The following is a 22,083-nucleotide window of genomic DNA, read 5'->3' as shown; positions in this document are numbered from 1 at the left end:
GGGGTTAGCATTTGTATCACTAGGTAAACTTCCCGGTTTTCTTTCACTTATTAACCTTGCTAGGTTACTTACTTCTTGTTCTAGATTTTGAATAGAAGCTTGTTGATTTCTAAATGCTTGAGCATTTTGTTCATTAGTTTGTTTCTGAGATGTGAAAAACTGCGTTTGAGTTTCAACTAGCTTCGTCATCATATCTTCTAAATTCGGCTTTTTATCATCGGTTTGTGGTGGTTTGTTTTGAAAATTAGGTCTTTGCTGATTGTAAGTATTATTGGATACTTGTTGATTGTTAGGACCTTGTTGGTTGTTGTATGGAATATTTTGGTTATAATTCTGATTTTGATTGTAAATCGGTCTTGGCGGTTGATAATTATTCTGATAATTATTTCCAGGCCTTTGGTTTATGTATGAAATATTCTCTCTTTGTTCCATTGTTAATTCAATACTGAGACAATCTTTTGTCAAATGTGGTCCTCCACACTGCTCACAACTAATTCGTATTGAGTGAATATCCTTAGTCATCTTTTCCATTCGTCTCTCGACAGCATCTATCTTTGCTGAAATGGAATCTAAGTCATGGCTAGAATCGGCTCTAGCTGCTTTAGATGATCTAATGATATCTTTTTCTTGGTGCCACTTATGTGAGTGGGAAGCAGTGTTATCAATAATTTTATAAGCATCAGTTTTGATTTTCTTCATAATAGAACCACCAGCTGCTATATCTATGTCTTTCCTTGTAGTGATGTCGCATCCTTGGTAGAATATTTGTACTATTTGACAGGTGTCTAAACCATGTTGCGGACATCCTCTTAATAACTTTCCAAATCTTGTCCATGCCTCATATAGAGTTTCATTCGGTTTCTGTGTGAACGTAACAATTTCTCCTTGAAGTCTTACGGCTTTAGATGCCGGAAAGAATTGTTTAAGAAAATTTTCAACTAAAACGTCCCATGTATCGATCGCCCCTTCAGGTAACGATTCCAACCAATCTTTGGCTTCTCCCTTTAAAGTCCAGGGAAATAACATGAGATATATCTGTTCATCCTCAACTTCACTTATTTTAAATTGTGTGCAGATCCTATTAAAGGTATGAAGATGTTCATTTGGATCTTCCTTCGGTGCACCACTAAATTGGCATTGATTAGTCACCATATGTAGAATTTGTCCTTTGATTTCATAATCTGACGCATTAATGTCTGGATGAGTAATTGCGTGACCTTGGCCAGTGCGTTTAGCTCTCATTCGGTCTTCCATAATTAAAGGTTCCAGATTTTCCATGATTGAATTTGTTGAATCTGAATCACTAGAGGATTCTGATTTAATGGTTCGTTCCTCAACAATCTCTGTTTGAATGATTGGTGGTTCCGGAGGAAAATTTAATGGTTCAGGATCTATGAATTGTCCCTGAATATTATCCGGATTCTCAATTGTGAGGTCGGGTTCAAAAAATGGATTATCGGAAATTTGAATTGGAGTACTTGGTCGACTGGATGACGATTCTAAAGGAAAATCAACGGCGGTAATATTTGCTAGATGTCTTGATCTAGTTACATGTGGTGAACGTACAAAAGGTGGTGAACGTACAAAAGGTGGTGAACGTCTTGCTCGGTGCATTCACTGAATATCCTATTAGTTTTTAAAAAGAAAGAAAAATTATATAAGTTATCCAATTAATAGACTTTTCTGATTTTGCCCACGTTTCAAATAGCCAAAAGATGCAGCAGAGGGGCAGGATTCGTTTGGTCTCAATATAATTGAGGACGGTTTGGCTCCAATAACCCGGTCTACGTACAAATCCAACTATTACTACGAACCAGAAAATTTTGATGTCTATCAATTTAACCACTTAAAATAAATTTTCGTAATTTTAAGAAATTTAGATAAGAAGTAGAGAAAATTCTAAGTCCTAAAAACTAGAATAGCGAGAAATAAGAAAGAAAAAGAGCGCGTCGAAAAAGAAAAAGAAAAAGAAAAGGGTTGAAAAATAAAAGGCGTCGGAAAATAAGAAATAAAAAGAAATGACTTATAGAACTTAAAAACACTCGACTAACCCAACCTTATTACTATCACTAACTTAAAATTATAATCTCAAATTGAGATTACTAATTGGAATGATAATTGATACATAGTAAAAGGCGTCTAAAAATATTAAAGCTTACAAGTAAAACTATATCCCAAATAGAAATGACTTAAAAATGTACTAAAACTTAAAAAGACGTCGCAAAATTCTAAAGCACCTAAATCTTAGTCTAAAGAAAAAGCACTTAAGGGATTTTACGGCAAAGCCTAAAAATCTAGAAGTAAAAATAACTATGGCAAAAACTAAGTTTAAAACTAAAAACGAGCGAAAAATACAAAAATTACGTTAAAACAATTAAAAAGGGACAAAATATAAAAATATACTAAAAGTTGTAAAAAGTACAATTTTTATAAAAATATAATTTTTATATTATTTATTTTATAAAACTATTAATTTTGTAATTTAAATAATCTAAATAAACTAAAATACAAATTAAATAAAAAGTAAAACTAAATAATATTAAAATCTAAACCTAATTAGGGTTTAAAATTAATTATAATTAATAATTATCCGTAATTAATGCGAATTAGGCTTCTGTGTGGCCCGTGTCAGACGGCTCCGCGAGTCGCGGTGCCTCGTGACTACAAACGCCACAAGTCGCGGGGTTTGGAATTTCAGTTGACAGCCTGATTTAAATTCGACGTTTTACTTTTTTTTTCTGTTTAAATATTTAAATAAAATATTTATAAAAACTAAATAAAAACTTATGTTTTAAAAACTAAAATAAAAATAGAAATACTTTATAATAAAAATCTTAAAACTAGATTTATATATTTATTTATTTATTTTTTTTCGGTTTTTAATTTTATGTTCTAAATAAACACAAAATATTTAAATAAAACTTATATTTTTATAAAATAAAAATAAAGAAACTTTATAAAACTTAAATATTTAATAAACTCTTAAAAATATTTATATTTTTGTTTTTCTTTTCTATGTTTTCGAATATTTAAAACGTATTTTTACAAAAACGTATTTTTATAAAAGTAAACTAAAAATAAAAATCTTTTTATTTTATTTTTATAATTAGCGTTGCGCTTCCGGCTTTTAAGCTATTGGTTTAGGTTAAGACTAGCACTATCCTTCGCACACGTTACTTTGTGAAGTACTTTTCATACGTGCACTCAAGGTGAGATCATAGTCCCATCTTTCAAACAACTTTTATGCTTTAAACTATGGGATGAGAAACATATACGTATCATACTTTTACACATTGAACACAAGTACGAAAATGAACATTCCACGTACGGGTTTGAACGAAAATCCTCAATTCAATTATCATTAGTTACACTTGCAGGGTGTAAACGTGAACTTATATTATGTGATCACATGGGCTTGACGAGCCTCATTCGGACGGTTCGCTACCGTTAGCGGATGAAATATATTTTTGGGTCTAGTGTATGTTCTAACACTACGCAAAGGGTGCAAAACAGTTAAGTTTGATAATTGGGTGCCCGCGAAACAATTAACAACTTTGGAATGCAAATGGTTTGATAATCATATTATATTAAATCTTGTGGTTTAAATGCAACGTTTACTAAAACACCTATGATTTCACCAACGTTTTCGTTGACAGTTTTCTATATGTTTTCTCAGGTCCTTGAATGCTACTTGATACATGCTTTCGCACTCTTTTTGATACTTGCTTGGATGTCGAGTATACATGCATAGTTGGAGTGTCTTTTGACTACTTTAAATTGTGTCGCAAGGGTTTCATTCGTATGTTAAACATTGTAATGTAACTAATCTGTTGAACTACATTTGTAAACTTGAAACATCCTTTTACTAATGAAATGAATGCGACATATTTTGGTCAAACGTCATGTTAAAGACTTATGACCACGTAACGGGACCTAAGTAGTCGGCGCCATCAAACATGATTTGGTCGGGTCGCTACATTTAGGGTTAGGGTTTAGGGGTTTAGGGTTAGGGTTTAGGGGTTTAGGGTTAGGGGTTTAGGGTTAGGGGTTTAGGGTTTAGGGTTTAGGGGTTTTGGGTTTAGGGTTTTGGGTTTAGGGTTTAGGAGTTAGGGTTTAGGGTGTAGGGTGTAGGGTGTAGGGTTTAGGGTTTAGGGTGTAGGGTGTAGGGTTTAGGGTTTATGGTGTAGGGTTAGGGGTTTAGGGTTTGGGGTTAGGGGTTTGGGGTTAGAGGTTTAGGGGTTAGGGGTTGGGGGTTGGGGGTTGGAGGTTGGGGTTTAGGGATTTGGGGTTTGGGGTTTCGGGTTTGGGGTTGGGGTTTGGGGTTAGGGGCTTAGGGGTTAGGGGTTTAGGGGTTTAGGGTTTAGGGGTTTATGGTTTAGGGTTTAGGGTTTAGGGGTTAGGGGTTTGGGGTTTGGGGTTTAGGGTTTAGGGTTTAGGGGGTTAGGGTTTAGGGGTTAGGGTTTAGGGGTTAGGGGTTTATGGGTTAGGGGTTTAGGGTTTAGGGGTTTAGGGGTTAGGGGTTAGGGGTTTGGGGTTTAGGGTTTCGGGTTTAGGGGTTAGGGGGTATGGGTTAGGGGGTAGGGTTTAGGGTTTAGGGTTTAGGGGTTAGGGGTTAGTGATGTCAAAGCTAAGGGGTATAAAATACTATTAAATTTTACAAGGAAATACTATTAAATACGATACAATTTTACACAAGATATTTATTTATTTAGAGAATGGATATACTTAAACCTTGCTACAACACTTATAAGCAGTGTACCTAATCGTACAGTAGTGTAGTTTTCAGTAAGTCCGGTTCGTTCCACAGGGAAAATCTTTTAATCAAAGCTTAACGCTATATTAGTTTTATTTTATAAAAATACAAATATATATATAAGTAATATTATTATTATAAAGGGGGTTTTTACCGTTTAATGACCGGTTTGTCGATTTTAAAACTTTAGTCGCAGTTAAAACCAAATGTAAAATATTAAATAAATAAAAGACTTAATTTAAAGCGTAAAGTAAATAACGATAATGAAATTGCGAATAATAAAAGTGCGATAAAATAAACTTGCGATAATTAAAGAGTACGATAATTAAAAGTGCAATTAAATACAATAACAATAAATAAAAATGCGATAATTAGAAGTGCAATTAAATATAAAATAAAGGAAATTAAATATGAAATAAAAGAATTATGCTTATTTAAACTTCCGTAATCATGATGTTTGACGTGTTAATTTTAGTTTTATGCCCATGGGTTAATTGTCCTTTGTCCTGGATTATTTAATATGTCCGTCTGGTTTTTGTCCATAACAGTCCATCAGTCATAAATATAAAGTGCGAGTGTCCTCGTCAAATTATCCTTATACCCGAAGTCAAATATTCCAACTAATTGGGGACTTAAACTGTAACAAGATTTTAATACTTTGTTTAATAATTACACCAGGATGTCGACTGAGTGTAACCCAAGGTTTTAATACTTTGTTAACAATTATGCTAAGTGTCCTTGTACATAATTTCACCCCTGTTTTAATAATTCTAGTGGCTATTAATCCATTCCTGTGTCCGGTTAAATGAACGATTATTCGTACATATAAATACCCCGCCCATCGTGTCCGATCGAGTGTAAATGGTTATTTATAGGGACGCCTGAAAGGACCCGTTCATATACATTTTAAACGATTCACAATAGTTGATTACATCGCGAGGTATTTGACCTCTATATGATACATTTTACAAACATTGCATTCGTTTTTAAAAGACAAACTTTCTTTACAACGAAAGTTGACGGCATGCACACCATTTCATAATACATCCAACTATAATTGGCTTAATAATAATCTTGATGAACCCAATGACTCGAATGCAGCGTCTTTCAAAATATGCCATGAATGACTCCAAGTAATATCCTTAAAATGAGCTAATGCACAGCGGAAGATTTCTTTAATACCTGAGAATAAACATGCTTTAAAGTGTCAACTAAAAGGTTGGTGAGTTCATTAGTTTATCATAATCCATCATTTCCGTAATAGTAATTGTCATAACCCGTCCTTAACCATAAGAACGTGTTAGATAACGTATGATTTCATTGCGAGGTATTGACCTCTATATGCGACATTTTTAAAAGAACAACTGCATATATTTTACATTACAAACCATAATTCTTATTTTGATACAAGCTTTAGACAAAATAAAGATGATTATCGTTTAGCGATAATCTTAGACTTACAAACTTTACAAATGATGATAACAACACGATTTCTAGCATATTTTACAATACAAATCCTCGGATATGCAGTTTTATTTTTGACACAAATATGAGTACGCAAGATCCTGCTTAAATTCAACATGTTGCAGCGGAAGCTTCTAATTATCACCTGAGAATAGACATGCTTAAAACGTCAACATAAAGTTGGTGATATATAGGTTTAATGCCGGCAGCAATATATATATATAGACCACAAGATTTCATATATAAACATTTTAATAAAAATATTCTAAGTGGTTGAGCACTTGGTAACCATACTTAACATTTAATCACGTCGCATATTCCGTTTATTATGAAATCTTACTACACCGTACCAAGTGTAGTCACGAAACGAAGTACTGTGCAACCGTTGAATACTGGTCGTCCAGTCCGGTTGGGGTTGTCAGGCCCGATAGATCTATCAACAGGATTCGCGTTTACAATACCGCTGTAAATAATAGTTACCAAGTTACAGGGAAGTATGCCAGTGGTACAACTCAACGTAGAATATATTTTTCAGTTACTTGTGTCCATAACGTAAAACATAAAATACATGTATTCTCATCCCGAAATACTTAGAGTTTAAAAGTGGGACTATATACTCACTCTTGTCTTGATGATATATATATTTTGACTCGGTCTTCCGGTTGATATCACGAACCTATCCATATATAATATATCAATATGTTTTCATTTTTAAACAAACGTTATAAATATATACTTGTTATACTTTTAATACTTTGAATAATTCCTTAGTCCGTAGTTAGCAGTCCGATGTTAGTAATTCAATTTTAATGGTTCATTTTTAGATGTTTAATATACCCGCAATGAAATAAATAAAACCCCCAACGAAATCAATAAAACCCCATCGTATATGTGTTGGTCGAGATTAATCTTGACCCATGGTACCGGTGTTGTCAAATGACGTGTTGCGTACATAAAGTACCGGTGTTGTCAAATGACGTGTTGCGTACAAACATGGGATCTTATGATTAATCTTCTCGTATTGTTTACGGGTGATCCTGAACCATATAAAATTGAATTATAAGTACATATATATAAAATATCATGTTATCTTAGAAATATGTGATTTATATCATTTTTTTCCAATTGATCCCGTAGTTGAAATGATCTAGGATAACCAATTTTGTTTCGGTCATAGTTTCTTCGTTACAAATCCGTTTTCGTTGATTCAAATTGCCATCTTCTTGGATCGAGTTCTTCTTTAAGACTATGAACTGTAAATACCTTGGTTTGTATTCAAAATCATACGGCATAAGTGAAACATTAGTGAAACATATGAAGTTAAACATTTTTGTTACAACAAAATCATTTAATGCCCATTTTTCTAAAAATACTTATACTTTGAAAAACCAAGTTTTACCTTGTTAAATTAGTATATACATAAGTTATATTACAGGTCTTGAAGTATTTTAAAAGTTAAGTTAGAAGGATCTATTTAGTTTGCAAACAAGTTTGAAAACATTCAAACTATGTTCTTGTTGTTAAACTTTTGTACCACAAAATAAGATAGCTATATATATATGAATCGAATAAGGTTATGAACATAGTTACTACCTCAAGTTCCTTGGATAAGTTTGCTGTAAAAGAGGAGTAAGAAGCTAGAATCAAAAGGGTGATAGAAGTGGATGAAAGATTGGAAGTAAGTTGGTGTTCTTGGAGGGTTTTCTTGAAGTGTTTTTGTATGGTTTTCTTATGGTGTTTTAGTATGGTTTTTGAAGCTAGATCTTCAAGGTAAGTTGCTGAATTGTTATGGAGTTTAAGACTCTTGAATGTGTGTGTGTTTTTAGCTAGAGAATGGAAGTAAAAATGAACTAAAATGATGATACATATATACACCATAAAAAACGTGTTTCATGGGCATACATGGACAAATTTTAGTTTGTAATCTTGCTAATTAGTCTTGCAATCATACAAAAGTAATTACCTAGCTCTAAGGGCATGAATAATGGCTGGTTAGGTGGTGATTTTGATGTGTATTTACTATTAGTAAATACGTATAGGAGCTAGGTATGATACGAGTACAAATACTCTAGGTATACGTATAGAAATTTTGTGAAAAATGAAATGAGGATTCAAATATAGCTATCTTTTGTGAATACACTTATATGGTTTTATGTATTTAAGTTCTTTAAAAGTAATTAAATACATTACTTATACAATATATGTATAACATTATAAGTCTTAAGTATATATGTCAAATAACGTTACGTATTGTTATCGTTTTGAAAACTTAAGTTAGTAGTTTCAAAATACACATATAACTTGTTGTTATTAATATAAAATGAGGTATTAAATCATTCTTTAATCATGTTAAATATGTATATATACATATATATACACAGACGTATAATTATCATATATTGTATAGTTCGTGATATCATCGGTCAAACTAGACGGTCAAACGTTGTATAAAACTCTTTTCGGAAATATAAGTCTCAACAATTTGGATTACTTATCATGTTGGTAAGGTTTAATTTATGTAAATATCAATCTTATAAGTATAGAACGATCGAAAAAGTGCGGGTCGTTACATTACCTCCCCGTTAAATAAATTTCGTCCCGAAATTTTAAAATTGTACCTATTTTGCGTTATTGAGAAACAAGTGCGGATACTTTCGTTTCATCTGATCCTCGCGTTCCCAAGTAAACTCGGGACCTCTTCTAGCATTCCAACGAACCTTAACAATCGGTATATTACTCTGTTTGAGCTGTTTAACTTCACGGTCCATGATTTCGATTGGTTCTTCGACGAATTGTAGTTTCTCGTCGACATGGATTTCTTCAAGAGGAATGGTGAGGTCTTCCTTTGCAAGACACTTCTTAAGGTTTGAGACGTGAAAGGTATTATGTACTCCGGCGAGTTGTTGTGGTAACTCGAGTCGATAAGCTACCGGTCCAATGCGTTCGATGATCTTAAACGGGCCTACGTATCTTGGGTTCAGTTTACCCCTTTTGCCGAAACGTATTACACCTTTCCAAGGTGACACCTTTAGCATAACCATGTCCCCGACCTGAAACTCTAATGGTTTCCTTCGAACATCGGCGTAGCTCTTTTGGCGACTACGGGCTGTTTTCAATCTCTCCTTGATTTGCACTATCTTCTCAGTCGTTTCATGTATGATCTCGGGACCAGTTAAATGTCGATCTCCTACTTCATTCCAACAGATCGGAGATCTACACTTCCTTCCGTACAATGCTTCGAATGGCGCAGCTCCAATGCTCGCATGATAACTATTATTATACGAGAATTCTGCTAACGGTAGATATTTATCCCATCCGTTTCCAAAATCGATCACACATGCCCTGAGCATGTCTTCGAGAGTCTGAATCGTTCTCTCACTCTGTCCATCGGTTTGTGGATGATATGCGGTACTCATATCCAACCGAGTTCCTAGTGCCTCCTGTAGTGATTGCCAAAATTTTGAAGTAAATCTACTATCACGATCGGATATAATGGAAATAGGTATTCCATGCCTTGAAACTATTTCCTTTATATATAATCGTAATAATTTCTCCATTCTATCTGTTTCCTTTATAGGCAAGAAATGTGCAGATTTGGTAAGACGATCAACAATTACCCAAATGGTGTCGTATCCCCAGGCAGTCTTTGGTAACTTCGTGATGAAATCCATGGTAATACCATCCCATTTCCATTCTGGGATTTCTGGTTGTTGAAGTAACCCTGACGGCTTTTGGTGTTCTGCTTTGACTTTGGAACAAGTTAAACATTCCCCAACATATGTTGCAACGTCTGTCTTCAAATTAGGCCACCAATAATGCGTCTTAAGATCTTGGTACATCTTTCCAACTCCAGGATGTATCGAATATCTTGTCTTATGTGCCTCGTTCAATATCAACTTCCTTAATCCACCCAACTTCGGTACCCAAATATGATTTGCAAAATATCGAATTCCATCTTCCCGCATAACGAGTTGCTTCTCATACTTCTTCATTATTTCATTTCCTATATTTTCTTTAGTAAGTGCTTCTCGTTGAACTTCTTTGATTTGTGAGTTGAGATTCATGCGAATTTTTATGTTCATCGCTCGTACTCGAATTGGTTCTCGTTCCTTTCTGCTTAGAGCATCGGCCACCACGTTCGCCTTCCCGGGATGATAACGAATTTCACAATCATAGTCGTTTATCAGCTCGACCCACCTACGTTGCCTCATGTTCAGCTGTTTTTGATCGAAAATATGTTGAAGGCTTTTATGATCAGTAAACACAGTGAATTTAACCCCATACAAGTAGTGTCTCCACATCTTCAATGCAAACACGACTGCTCCTAATTCTAGATCATGCGTCGTATAATTTCGCTCGTGAATCTTCAATTGTCGGGATGCGAATGCAATAACTTTCTTCCGTTGCATAAGAACACAACCAAAACCTTGTCGCGAAGCGTCACAATATATTTCGAAATCATCGTTCCCTTCTGGTAACGATAATATAGGTGCCGTAGTTAACTTCTTCTTCAGTATTTGAAATGCGTTCTCCTGCTCCGAGGTCCATTCGTATTTCTTCCCTTTTTGCATTAATGCTGTCAACGGCTTAGCTATTCGAGAAAAATCTTGAATAAACCTTCTATAATAACCGGCTAAACCCAAAAATTGGCGTATCTGCATTGGTGTCTTAGGAGTCTCCCATTTTTCAATGGCTTCAATTTTTGCTGGATCAACCTGAATTCCTTTGCTACTAACAACGTGGCCAAGAAATTGTACTTCTTTCAACCAGAAAGCACACTTAGAAAATTTAGCATATAGCTGTTCTTTTCTCAACAACTCTAATATCAACCTTAAATGCTGCTCATGCTCTTGCTCACTCTTGGAATAGATAAGAATATCATCAATGAAAACGATAACAAACTTATCTAAATACGGACTACAAACACGATTCATGAGGTCCATGAATACAGCTGGCGCATTCGTCAATCCAAACGGCATAACCAAAAATTCGTAATGACCATAACGTGTCCGAAAAGCAGTTTTCGGAATATCCTCTTCTTTGACGCGTAGTTGATGATAGCCCGATCTTAAGTCGATTTTTGAATAAACACATGATCCTTGCAATTGATCAAATAAGTCATCAATTCTCGGTAGTGGATACCGATTCTTGATAGTTAACTTATTTAATTCACGATAGTCTATACACATCCTAAAAGATCCATCTTTCTTCTTAACAAACAAAATTGGAGCTCCCCACGGTGAAGTACTCGGTCGTATGAATCCACGGTCCAGTAATTCTTTTAACTGACTTTGAAGTTCTTTTAACTCGGACGGTGCAAGTCTATATGGAGCACGAGCCACTGGTGCAGCTCCTGGTACTAAATCTATTTGAAATTCTACCGATCTAAATGGAGGTAATCCCGGCAATTCTTCCGGAAAAACTTCAGGAAAATCTCTTGCCACAGGCACGTCGTTGATGCACTTTTCTTTCTTTTCGACTTTATTAACATGTGCTAAAATAGCGTAACATCCCTTTTCTAAACACTTCTTGGCTTTCAAACAGCTAATGAGTTTTAGCTTTGAATCACCCTTCTCTCCGTAAATCATCGCCGGCATTTTATCCTTACCAGGAATACGAATTGCCTTCTTGGCACAAACAACTTCCGCTCCTATTTTGGACATCCAGTCCATGCCAACTATTACATCAAAACCTCCTAATTCTACGGGTATTAAGTCGATTTTAAACGTTTCTCCGGCTAGATTTATTTCACAATCACGACAAATTTTATCGGCTCTAATTAGCTTACCATTAGCTAACTCAATCAAGTACTTAGCATCTAGAGGTAATGATGAACAATTCAATTTAGTGTAAAAATTTCTACACACATAACTTCTATCGGCGCCAGTATCAAATAAAATAGATGCTGATAAGTTATTAATGGTAAACGTACCCGTAACAAGCTCCGGGTCTTCTCGTGCCTCTCTAGCATTAATAACAAACGCTCTTCCACGTGCAGGTCCGCCATTCTGATTCGGGCACTGGCTCTTATAATGACCTTGTTTTCCACACCCAAAACAAGTAATGTTAGCCAAAGCAGTTCTATTTGCGTTGGTGGCAGGAGTCTTGTTACCATTTGCATTTGTAACGAGAGCCTTACAATCTTCAGCAAGATGTCCCTGTCTATTGCATTTAGTGCACAACACACTACAGTAACCAAAATGATGTTTGTGACAACGGTTGCATAAAGGACTTTGTCCTTTGTAACCAAAGCCTGAACCGCTACCCGCACCTTTCGTGGTTTCTTGTTTCTTATAAGGTTGTTGTTGGTTACCTTGATCATAACCTCCATTCCACTTTTTCTTGTTCCCCAATACCTTCACCTCAGTATTGAATGCTTTCTTGTCCAAAATGACCTGATCCATTAGCTCGTTTGCCATGGTTATAGCTTCATGAATTGTCTTAGGTTTCGATGCTGTAACGTTTGCCTTGACCTTTTTGGGCAAACCACCTTTGTACATTTCAATCTTCCGTGCTTCGGTTGGAACCAATTCAGGACATAGCAAAACTAATTCCATGAATCGCTGGTTGTAGTTGGTGATTTCAGTACCAACCACCTTCAAACTTCGTAACTCATCTTCTAACTTAATAACCTCATTCCTTGGACAATACTCGGTGATTATCATTGCTTTGAATTCTTCCCATGGAGTATCATAAGCTACATCTCCTCCTACCGCCTTCACATAATTCTTCCACCATGTGAGGTCACTATCTTGTAAAGTGCACGATGCAAACTTGGTCATGTCTTTTTCATCACAACCGCTGATTTTGAACACCGTCTCCATCTTTTCTATCCATCGGGTTAAACCGATAGGTCCTTCCGTTCCACTGAATGATGATGGCTTGCAAGCTTGAAACGTCTTGTAGGAGCATCCTACACGAGGATTTGGATTAACTGCAGCAGCTCTTGCAGCCTCAACCCATAACATTCTGTCGTTCACTCGCTGGTTGATGAGTTCCTCGAGTTCTTGTTCCGTCATTCGATTCAATCGCGCCATTTCCTAATGAAAGAAAATAATTATTCACATGGATTATTATAGATGTAGTGTGTATTTATAGTACATTATAGCTTATTAATAATATGAACTTGGTATTATTATAAAAGCCTTTTCTTCTTATTAGCGTTTTATAATTATATCTTGGGTAGTACCTACCCGTTAATGTTCATACTTAATAGCTTAGTACAGAATCAATTACTACAATCTAAATAATACTTAACCATGGAAAATTATTGCATTTCATACTTCAATATTTTACATATGCTTATCTTACATCGAACATTAAGCAAACCACACTATTAATATTATACAAAACATTATTCGGTTCCATGGTTTGACACAGCAGCGCATCGTTTGATCTATTTTCTAGGACGTTTAGACACAAAGATTTGCTTAACGCTTATCCTAACTGTCTGCCTATATTTTGGCTGTGGGACTGAAGAACTGGATGCCGGGACAGAACGAATAGGAATAGCGGGGATAGGGGTGGTAGTGTTGAGTGGAATTGGTGCCACATCATTCTCATTAAACTCGGGATTTGGATTTTCTAATTCATTAGCCTTTCGTTTCTTTCCTAGTTCGAACTCGTCTTTTGTAATTTCCTGTATTTCTTCCTCGGGTTCACTTTCCTCCTCGGGTTCACTTTCCTCCTCGGGTTCACTTTCCTCCTCGGGTTCACTTTCCTCCTCGGGTTCACTTTCCGATATTTCTATAGTTGGTTCATCCGGAAATTGTGAGTCTTCCCCAAGGATATCATTTTCGTCATCCGACAGGTTAATGACTGGAACGCCATCTGAAGATTCTGATTCGGAGTCGTTGATTGTGATAACAATTTTTGAGCTCGACATCTATCACACAACAACTAACCCATTAGTACTTATATAATATTTACATATAAATTTTAACCAACAGTGATAAGCAATGGTTTTTTTTTTTTAAATCAGACCCGGTCAAAGTCCAGACTTACTAATGTATCCTAACGGCTTCTCGGTTAGACACACTAATGCAGACCTGGTTCGCTAAGACCAACGCTCTGATACCACATGTCATAACCCGTCCTTAACCATAAGAACGTGTTAGATAACGTATGATTTCATTGCGAGGTATTGACCTCTATATGCGACATTTTTAAAAGAACAACTGCATATATTTTACATTACAAACCATAATTCTTATTTTGATACAAGCTTTAGACAAAATAAAGATGATTATCGTTTAGCGATAATCTTAGACTTACAAACTTTACAAATGATGATAACAACACGATTTCTAGCATATTTTACAATACAAATCCTCGGATATGCAGTTTTATTTTTGACACAAATATGAGTACGCAAGATCCTGCTTAAATTCAACATGTTGCAGCGGAAGCTTCTAATTATCACCTGAGAATAGACATGCTTAAAACGTCAACATAAAGTTGGTGATATATAGGTTTAATGCCGGCAGCAATATATATATATATATATTGCTGCGCACTAAACCTATATCTCACCAACTTTATGTTGACGTTTTTAAACATGTTTATTCTCAGGTGATAATTAAAGCTTCCGCTGCATTATGTTGAATCTAAGCAGGATCATGCGTACTCATATTTGTGTCAAAAATAAAACTGCATATCCGAGGACGTGTGTTGTAAAATATGCTAGAAATCGTGTTGTTATTATCATTTGTAAAGTTTGTAAGTCGAAGATTATCGTTAAACGATAATCATCTTTTTATTGTCTAAAGCTTGTAACAAAAATAATGGTTTGGTTTGTAATGTATAATATATGCAGTTTTCCTTTTTAAAAATGTCTCATATAGAGGTCAATACCTCGCAATGAAATCATACGTTATCTAACACGTTCTTATGGTTAAGGACGGGTTATGACAGTAATAGACCACAAGATTTCAGTTTCTATAAATATCCGTACACTCGCAAGTGTATAAAAGTATTCTATAAGTTGTAGGCACCCGGTAACAAGCCTTAACGTTCATGTTTTACCCTCTAAAGTACACCAGATCAGGTGTGTTTAAAATAACCTCGAAGTACTAAAGCATCCCATAGTCAGGATGGGGTTTGTCAGGCCCAATAGATCTATCTTTAGGATTCGCGCCTACCGTACATAGACAAGTAGTTTAATGTTACCAAGCTAAGGATATATTTCTAGTTTAAACCCACGTAGAATTAGTTTTAGTACTTGTGCCTATTTCGTAAAACATTTATAAAACATCGCATGTATTCTCAGCCCAAAAATATATTGCAAAAGCAAATAAAAAGGGAGCAAATGAAACTCACAATACTGTATTTCGTAGCAATTATGTATATGACGGCACTGAACAAGTGCAGGGTTTGTCTCGGATTCACGAACGTATCAATATTGTGATTCAATATTGCAGGAAAGTACGTAGACGCAACGAAAATGATAAACGTTAGGTTGACCTCACGAGCAATACCCTCGATCAATACCCATAACCTTCATAGCTATAACCCATAATTTCCTTAGCTCTATCTCATTTGAAAACTTATTTTGAAATCGTCTGAATATAACTCCGTCTTAGTATTTTATGTATACTAATTATATCTTGAAATAATACTAAGTAAATATATATATATGTAATTCGATTGAGAGAGTTTAGAGAAATATATTTTCAAGTTTCTATGAAATAATGAAACTTATTGAATTCTATTTATAATAGATTTTTGAATTATTAAAGTGAATTATTAAAGTATGAATTATTAAAGTGAATTATTAAAGTATGAATTATTAAAGTGAATTATTAAAGTTTGAATTATTAAAGTGAATTATTAAAGTATGAATTATTAAAGTGAATTATTAAAGTATGAATTATTAAAGTGAATTATTAAAGTATGAATTATTAAAGTGAATTATTAAAGTATTAATTATTAAAGTGAATTATTAAAGTATGAATTATTAAAGTGAATTATTAAAGTTAAAGTTAAAGTATAGTAAAAGTATAAAAACTATGTATGTATAATACGCGTATAAATATATATATAATATTAATTTAAATCGTTATATATATTTAATGAAATAAAATATAAATATCGTTATATTTATTATACTGATTAAGTAATGAGTTATCAAAAGTGATTCTAGATATTTATAAAAGTTATATACGTTTTAATAATAAAGTTCTTTTTAAACTGAAAACGTATTTGTACGTTTGAAAATAGATTAATAGAATATTATGGAAACCAATTCTCCACTAACTTTTGTCTAACTTTCGTAAATGACACTTTTTGTTTTTATTTATAAATAGCGTTACAAATTATTCTGAATATCGTTAAGAGGAATAGATTTTCTCAAATCATAGTGGACCTCTCAACAGAGACTTGTAATCATAATTTAATGTTTCTGATAATTCAAACATTTAATATATATTTTTTTAATTTCGTCGAAAATCATATTGAAACAAATACGTTCGTGTAAAGTATTATACGTTTAATACTTTATTAATATTCTCAAGTTATAATATATATATACATATACATATCTATTTATATATAACGGTTCGCGAATCGTCGAAATTTGGTCGAGGTTATAATGAATGTATGAACACAGTTTCAAATTCTTGAGATTTAACTTAACAAACTTTGCTTATCATGTCGGAATAATATAAAGATTAAAGTTTAAATTTGGTCAGAAATTTCCGGGTCGTCACAGTACCTACCCGTTAAAGAAATTTCGTCCCCGTAATTTGATAGAGGTCGTCATGACTAACAATGAGAATGTTATTATAACGATTATAGAGTTTTATCATGTTCAAGAAGAATGGATAAAATAATTTGATTACTCGAAGCGTGTGAGTGAAGTTATCGTAAATGAATGAAATAAGATAATAGTGATTCGTCGTATCTTTTGACGTCATCACGATTGATCTCCGAAAAGAAAATCTTTGTAATCTATATTGGATTTAATTATTCGGCGATTTAGGAAATTATGATCCTCTTCGAATTAATGCGATAATCCATTTTGATTTCTCTGTCGGATTTTTCACTATAAATCCACCTCATTTGTTTTCTTACAACTCACACCTTCTCAACTCATATTTTAAAGTATTTGTCAATATGCTTCATCCAGTGCTGATTCTTGATATACTCCTCACTTTCATATCTGTCGCTCTTCTTTTTCATCTGCCTCCGGAAGAATCTATTTACTTCTACTATACTCTTGGCTTTATAGTGTTTTTAGTTCTCTCGTGTCTTTATATTGCTATATGCATTAATATATACGGTTTGTGATTTCTTTGTTGTTGTTGGGTTTTATATCTTCCCTTATATTTCTAAGTCCTTGCTTCTTCTATAATCATTGTCATTCACAGTTAATGCTCTCTTCTATTTGCTATGATTTATACTCTCATTTCTAGTTCGGAGCTTTGTCCTTTCATTTCTTCTTCTTGCGATTAAGCACCGCTTGTAATAGTCCAGAATTCGCAGATATAAATTTCGGAATGAACATTGTTATTGTTCTAGGAAGGAAATTGTAATGGCACGATCTTGACTTGTCAAATTACCAGAATACCTCGGAAAAGGCCGAATCATCAAGAAATATTTTCTTGATATTTAGAGATTAAAGAGAATACAAGAGTCGTGTAACATAGCACATGATGACGTTATGATCTGTGAATCATCATGTTCCATTTAGAAACTCAGCATGAATTACTGTAATATAATCACGTTGATCAAGTGTAATTATATTATACTAACTCATGCTTCAGCTCCCAACACTTCTTCAAGAATATTCCTATTTTAAATTCAAATTTTTTTTTAGAATTTAGAAACTAACACAGTTTCTTTTTATGTTGTAACGCAGATATTGCGAAGAGATAAAAGATTTCGGATAAGAATAGTTGTGAAAATATCTTCAAGAATATCGAAGATATTATAATAAAAGATACGATAATATGGATGAAGAAGAAGATTTATCTGTGAAGGTTTAGAATAAGAAGTAAAGTGTTTGCTAACGATTTCAGTAGATACTGAATCATTTGGATCCTTTGAAGGCATGTTTAGTCTTTGTGATTTGTCCACAGCCTCCTTCATGGTCTGCTCAATCCGTTTTCCAGTTTCAAACCTTCTCTTTTTCTCAGCTTTACCACCATACTATTCTTTATCATCAAACTTTTGACTGTTAAAGTTGTTTACAGTTTTTGCTACTTCATCAGCATTTTTCCAATTTCGGAGAACTAGTTCATATTTTGGGATGTTTTTCAGAAAATTCACATTCGAAGTATGTAAGTCTAGGAGATAGACGTTATATGTATAACTTTTGACGTAAAATTGTCGCGAAATTCAAAATACTGATTACTAATTCCCAGTAGTTGGTGTGACAATTATTGTTACAGGATGTAGGTGAGTACATGATGGGGTTTTAATGAATAAGTATAGTGGCTTTTCGGAGAGGCTTAAGTCGAAGGTTAATGAAGTTGTTGATAAGTTTACTGCTAATGTGGCGAGATATGAAAGGTTCTCCAGTAACAATGATGACGGGGTAATTGTTAAAATAAGGTTTATTCGAATAAACAAATGAAGGTGATCTGTTGGAGCTGTGACAAAACTGTCTATTTTGGAAAGAGAATGAAAAATTATATTTGGTAATAAATATCAAAGGATCTGACACGGATACGTGTTAAACTATAACTTTGGTTTCAAGAGCTTTTTAGATGCATGACAGTGGGTAATATGTAGTTGGATCATCATCTCGCATGTCTTTAGGAATTTTGAAGTGTTTGAACACATATTGTAATTGTTAATATACATATGATGTTCTAAGATTTTCAATGATACAAATATTTTTGTGAGTTCCATGAATAGAAATGAGGTTCTAGGACAGTTTTGAAGTCAAAGTATAGTTTTGAAAGATGTAGGAATCTAAGAGTGATGATTTCGGTTATATCTTGAATCGAATTATGAGATTTCAAAATCTGAATATGTAATTAGATTTTGAATGAGTATGGTTGTTTTGATTTCTATAAAAGAATGTATATTGTTGTGAAAGTAGGGAGTATAATGGATGATTTGCTGAATCAGATTCGAAGAATGTAACATATTAATTGTGAATTTATATATCTCTTGGGTATTACCTACCCGTTAAAAAAATTTCACAATTAATATTTTGTACAAAAGAATTTTATTACAGTCTTTATGAAAATATATATGTGTATATTTCTTCAGATGTAATATTGATTTAAAGAGTTAATATTAAATTAAACTCATTTGATTTATGGTTAAGGCTAGGATAGATAATTTCTAAACTTTAGAAATTACATAATCGCCGTAGAATGTTTCTCCAATGAAGTTATGAATCAATACTTCATCGTTGTGGTATTCCTTGGTATCTACATGGCGTATGACGTCGATGCTCGTGGGACAGATTGTGAAGTTGAGGTTTGCGATGCGGTTGTTGTTGGTGGTGGTAATGGTACTGTTGATGTTGTTGATGGTGGTACTGGTTATGCTGCTGGTGCTGCTGCTGGTGTTTGTAACCTTTGCACCATATTCTCCAAAGCCACTACCCGAGCGCGAAGCTCGTTGACTTCTTCTATTACACCGGGGTGATTGTCGGTTCGGACGAGCGGATAAATAAGATCTAGAATTTGGTGTAGTATATAATCATGACGAGATACTCTGGAAATGAGAGAGAAAATGGTGTTTCGGACAGGTTCGCCGGTAAGTGCTTCAGGTTCATTGCCAAGAGGGCAATGTGGTGGATGAAAGGGATCACCTTCTTCTTGTCTCCAATGGTTAAGTAGATTATGAACCCATCCCCAATTCATCCAGAATAGATGATGGCTAATTGGTTGATCCATTCCGGTCACGCTGCTTTCGGAGCTCATGTGGAAATCCATATCGGCATAGCTGTCGGAATCCGAGGAACTCGAACTGGTTGAGGGATCCATCTTGTATGATTAGGGAAAGAATTTTTGGTATGAAATAGATTGTAGAATTTAGATTTGGTATTCTTTAATACATAATTTACATATGTATATATAATACCAAAATCCCATAAATTACGGAGGAATCTTTGAAAGATGTCAGTCAAAGTTCACAGTAACAGATATGCTAAGATAAGAATTCGTCTATACACTATTATGCAATAACTGTAGGAAAACGCGTCTAGACTTAAGAATGATAAGCAGGTAATTTCCTAAGGATGGTAAGTAGATGATTTCCAACTAAAAATGATAAGCAAAACTTTTGACATGCAGACACGGTCGAAGTCCAGACTCACTAATGCATCTTAACAACTATCAGTTAGACACACTAATTCAAGACCTGGTTAGCTAAGACCACCGCTCTGATACCAACTGAAAGGACCCGTTCATATACATTATAAATGATTCACAATAGTTGATTACATCGCGAGGTATTTGACCTCTATATGATACATTTTACAAACATTGCATTCGTTTTTAAAAGACAAACTTTCTTTACAACGAAAGTTGACGGCATGCACACCATTTCATAATACATCCAACTATAATTGGCTTAATAATAATCTTGATGAACCCAATGACTCGAATGCAACGTCTTTCAAAATATGCCATGAATGACTCCAAGTAATATCCTTAAAATGAGCTAATGCACAGCGGAAGATTTCTTTAATACCTGAGAATAAACATGCTTTAAAGTGTCAACCAAAAGGTTGGTGAGTTCATTAGTTTATCATAATCCATCATTTCCGTAATAGTAATAGACCACAAGATTTCAGTTTCTATAAATATCCGTACACTCGCAAGTGTATAAAAGTATTCTATAAGTTGTAGGCACCCGGTAACAAGCCTTAACGTTCATGTTTTACCCTCTAAAGTACACCAGATCAGGTGTGTTTAAAATAACCTCGAAGTACTAAAGCATCCCATAGTCAGGATGAGGTTTGTCAGGCCCAATAGATCTATCTTTAGGATTCGCGCCTACCGTACATAGACAAGTAGTTTAATGTTACCAAGCTAAGGGTATATTTCTGGTTTAAACCCACGTAGAATTAGTTTTAGTACTTGTGCCTATTTCGTAAAACATTTATAAAACATCGCATGTATTCTCAGCCCAAAAATATATTGCAAAAGCAAATAAAAAGGGAGCAAATGAAACTCACAATACTGTATTTCGTAGCAATTATGTATATGACGGCACTGAACAAGTGCAGGGTTTGTCTCGAATTCACGAACGTATCAATATTGTGATTCAATATTGCAGGAAAGTACGTAGACGCAACGAACATGATAAACGTTAGGTTGACCTCACGAGCAATACCCTCGATCAATACCCATAACCTTCATAGCTATAACCCATAATTTCCTTAGCTCTATCTCATTTGAAAACTTATTTTGAAATCGTCTGAATATAACTCCGTCTTAGTATTTTATGTATACTAATTATATCTTGAAATAATACTAAGTAAATATATATATATGTAATTCGATTGAGAGAGTTTAGAGAAATATATTTTCAAGTTTCTATGAAATAATGAAACTTATTGAATTCTATTTATAATAGATTTTTGAATTATTAAAGTGAATTATTAAAGTATGAATTATTAAAGTGAATTATTAAAGTATGAATTATTAAAGTGAATTATTAAAGTTTGAATTATTAAAGTATGAATTATTAAAGTGAATTATTAAAGTATGAATTATTAAAGTGAATTATTAAAGTATTAATTATTAAAGTGAATTATTAAAGTATGAATTATTAAAGTGAATTATTAAAGTTAAAGTTAAAGTATAGTAAAAGTATAAAAACTATGTATGTATAATACGCGTATAAATATATATATATAATATTAATTTAAATCGTTATATATATTTAATGAAATAAAATAT

The sequence above is a fragment of the Rutidosis leptorrhynchoides genome, chromosome 6, assembly GCF_046630445.1.
Source record: "Rutidosis leptorrhynchoides isolate AG116_Rl617_1_P2 chromosome 6, CSIRO_AGI_Rlap_v1, whole genome shotgun sequence".
Taxonomy (NCBI): domain Eukaryota; kingdom Viridiplantae; phylum Streptophyta; class Magnoliopsida; order Asterales; family Asteraceae; genus Rutidosis; species Rutidosis leptorrhynchoides.
This window is presented reverse-complemented; position numbering follows the sequence as displayed.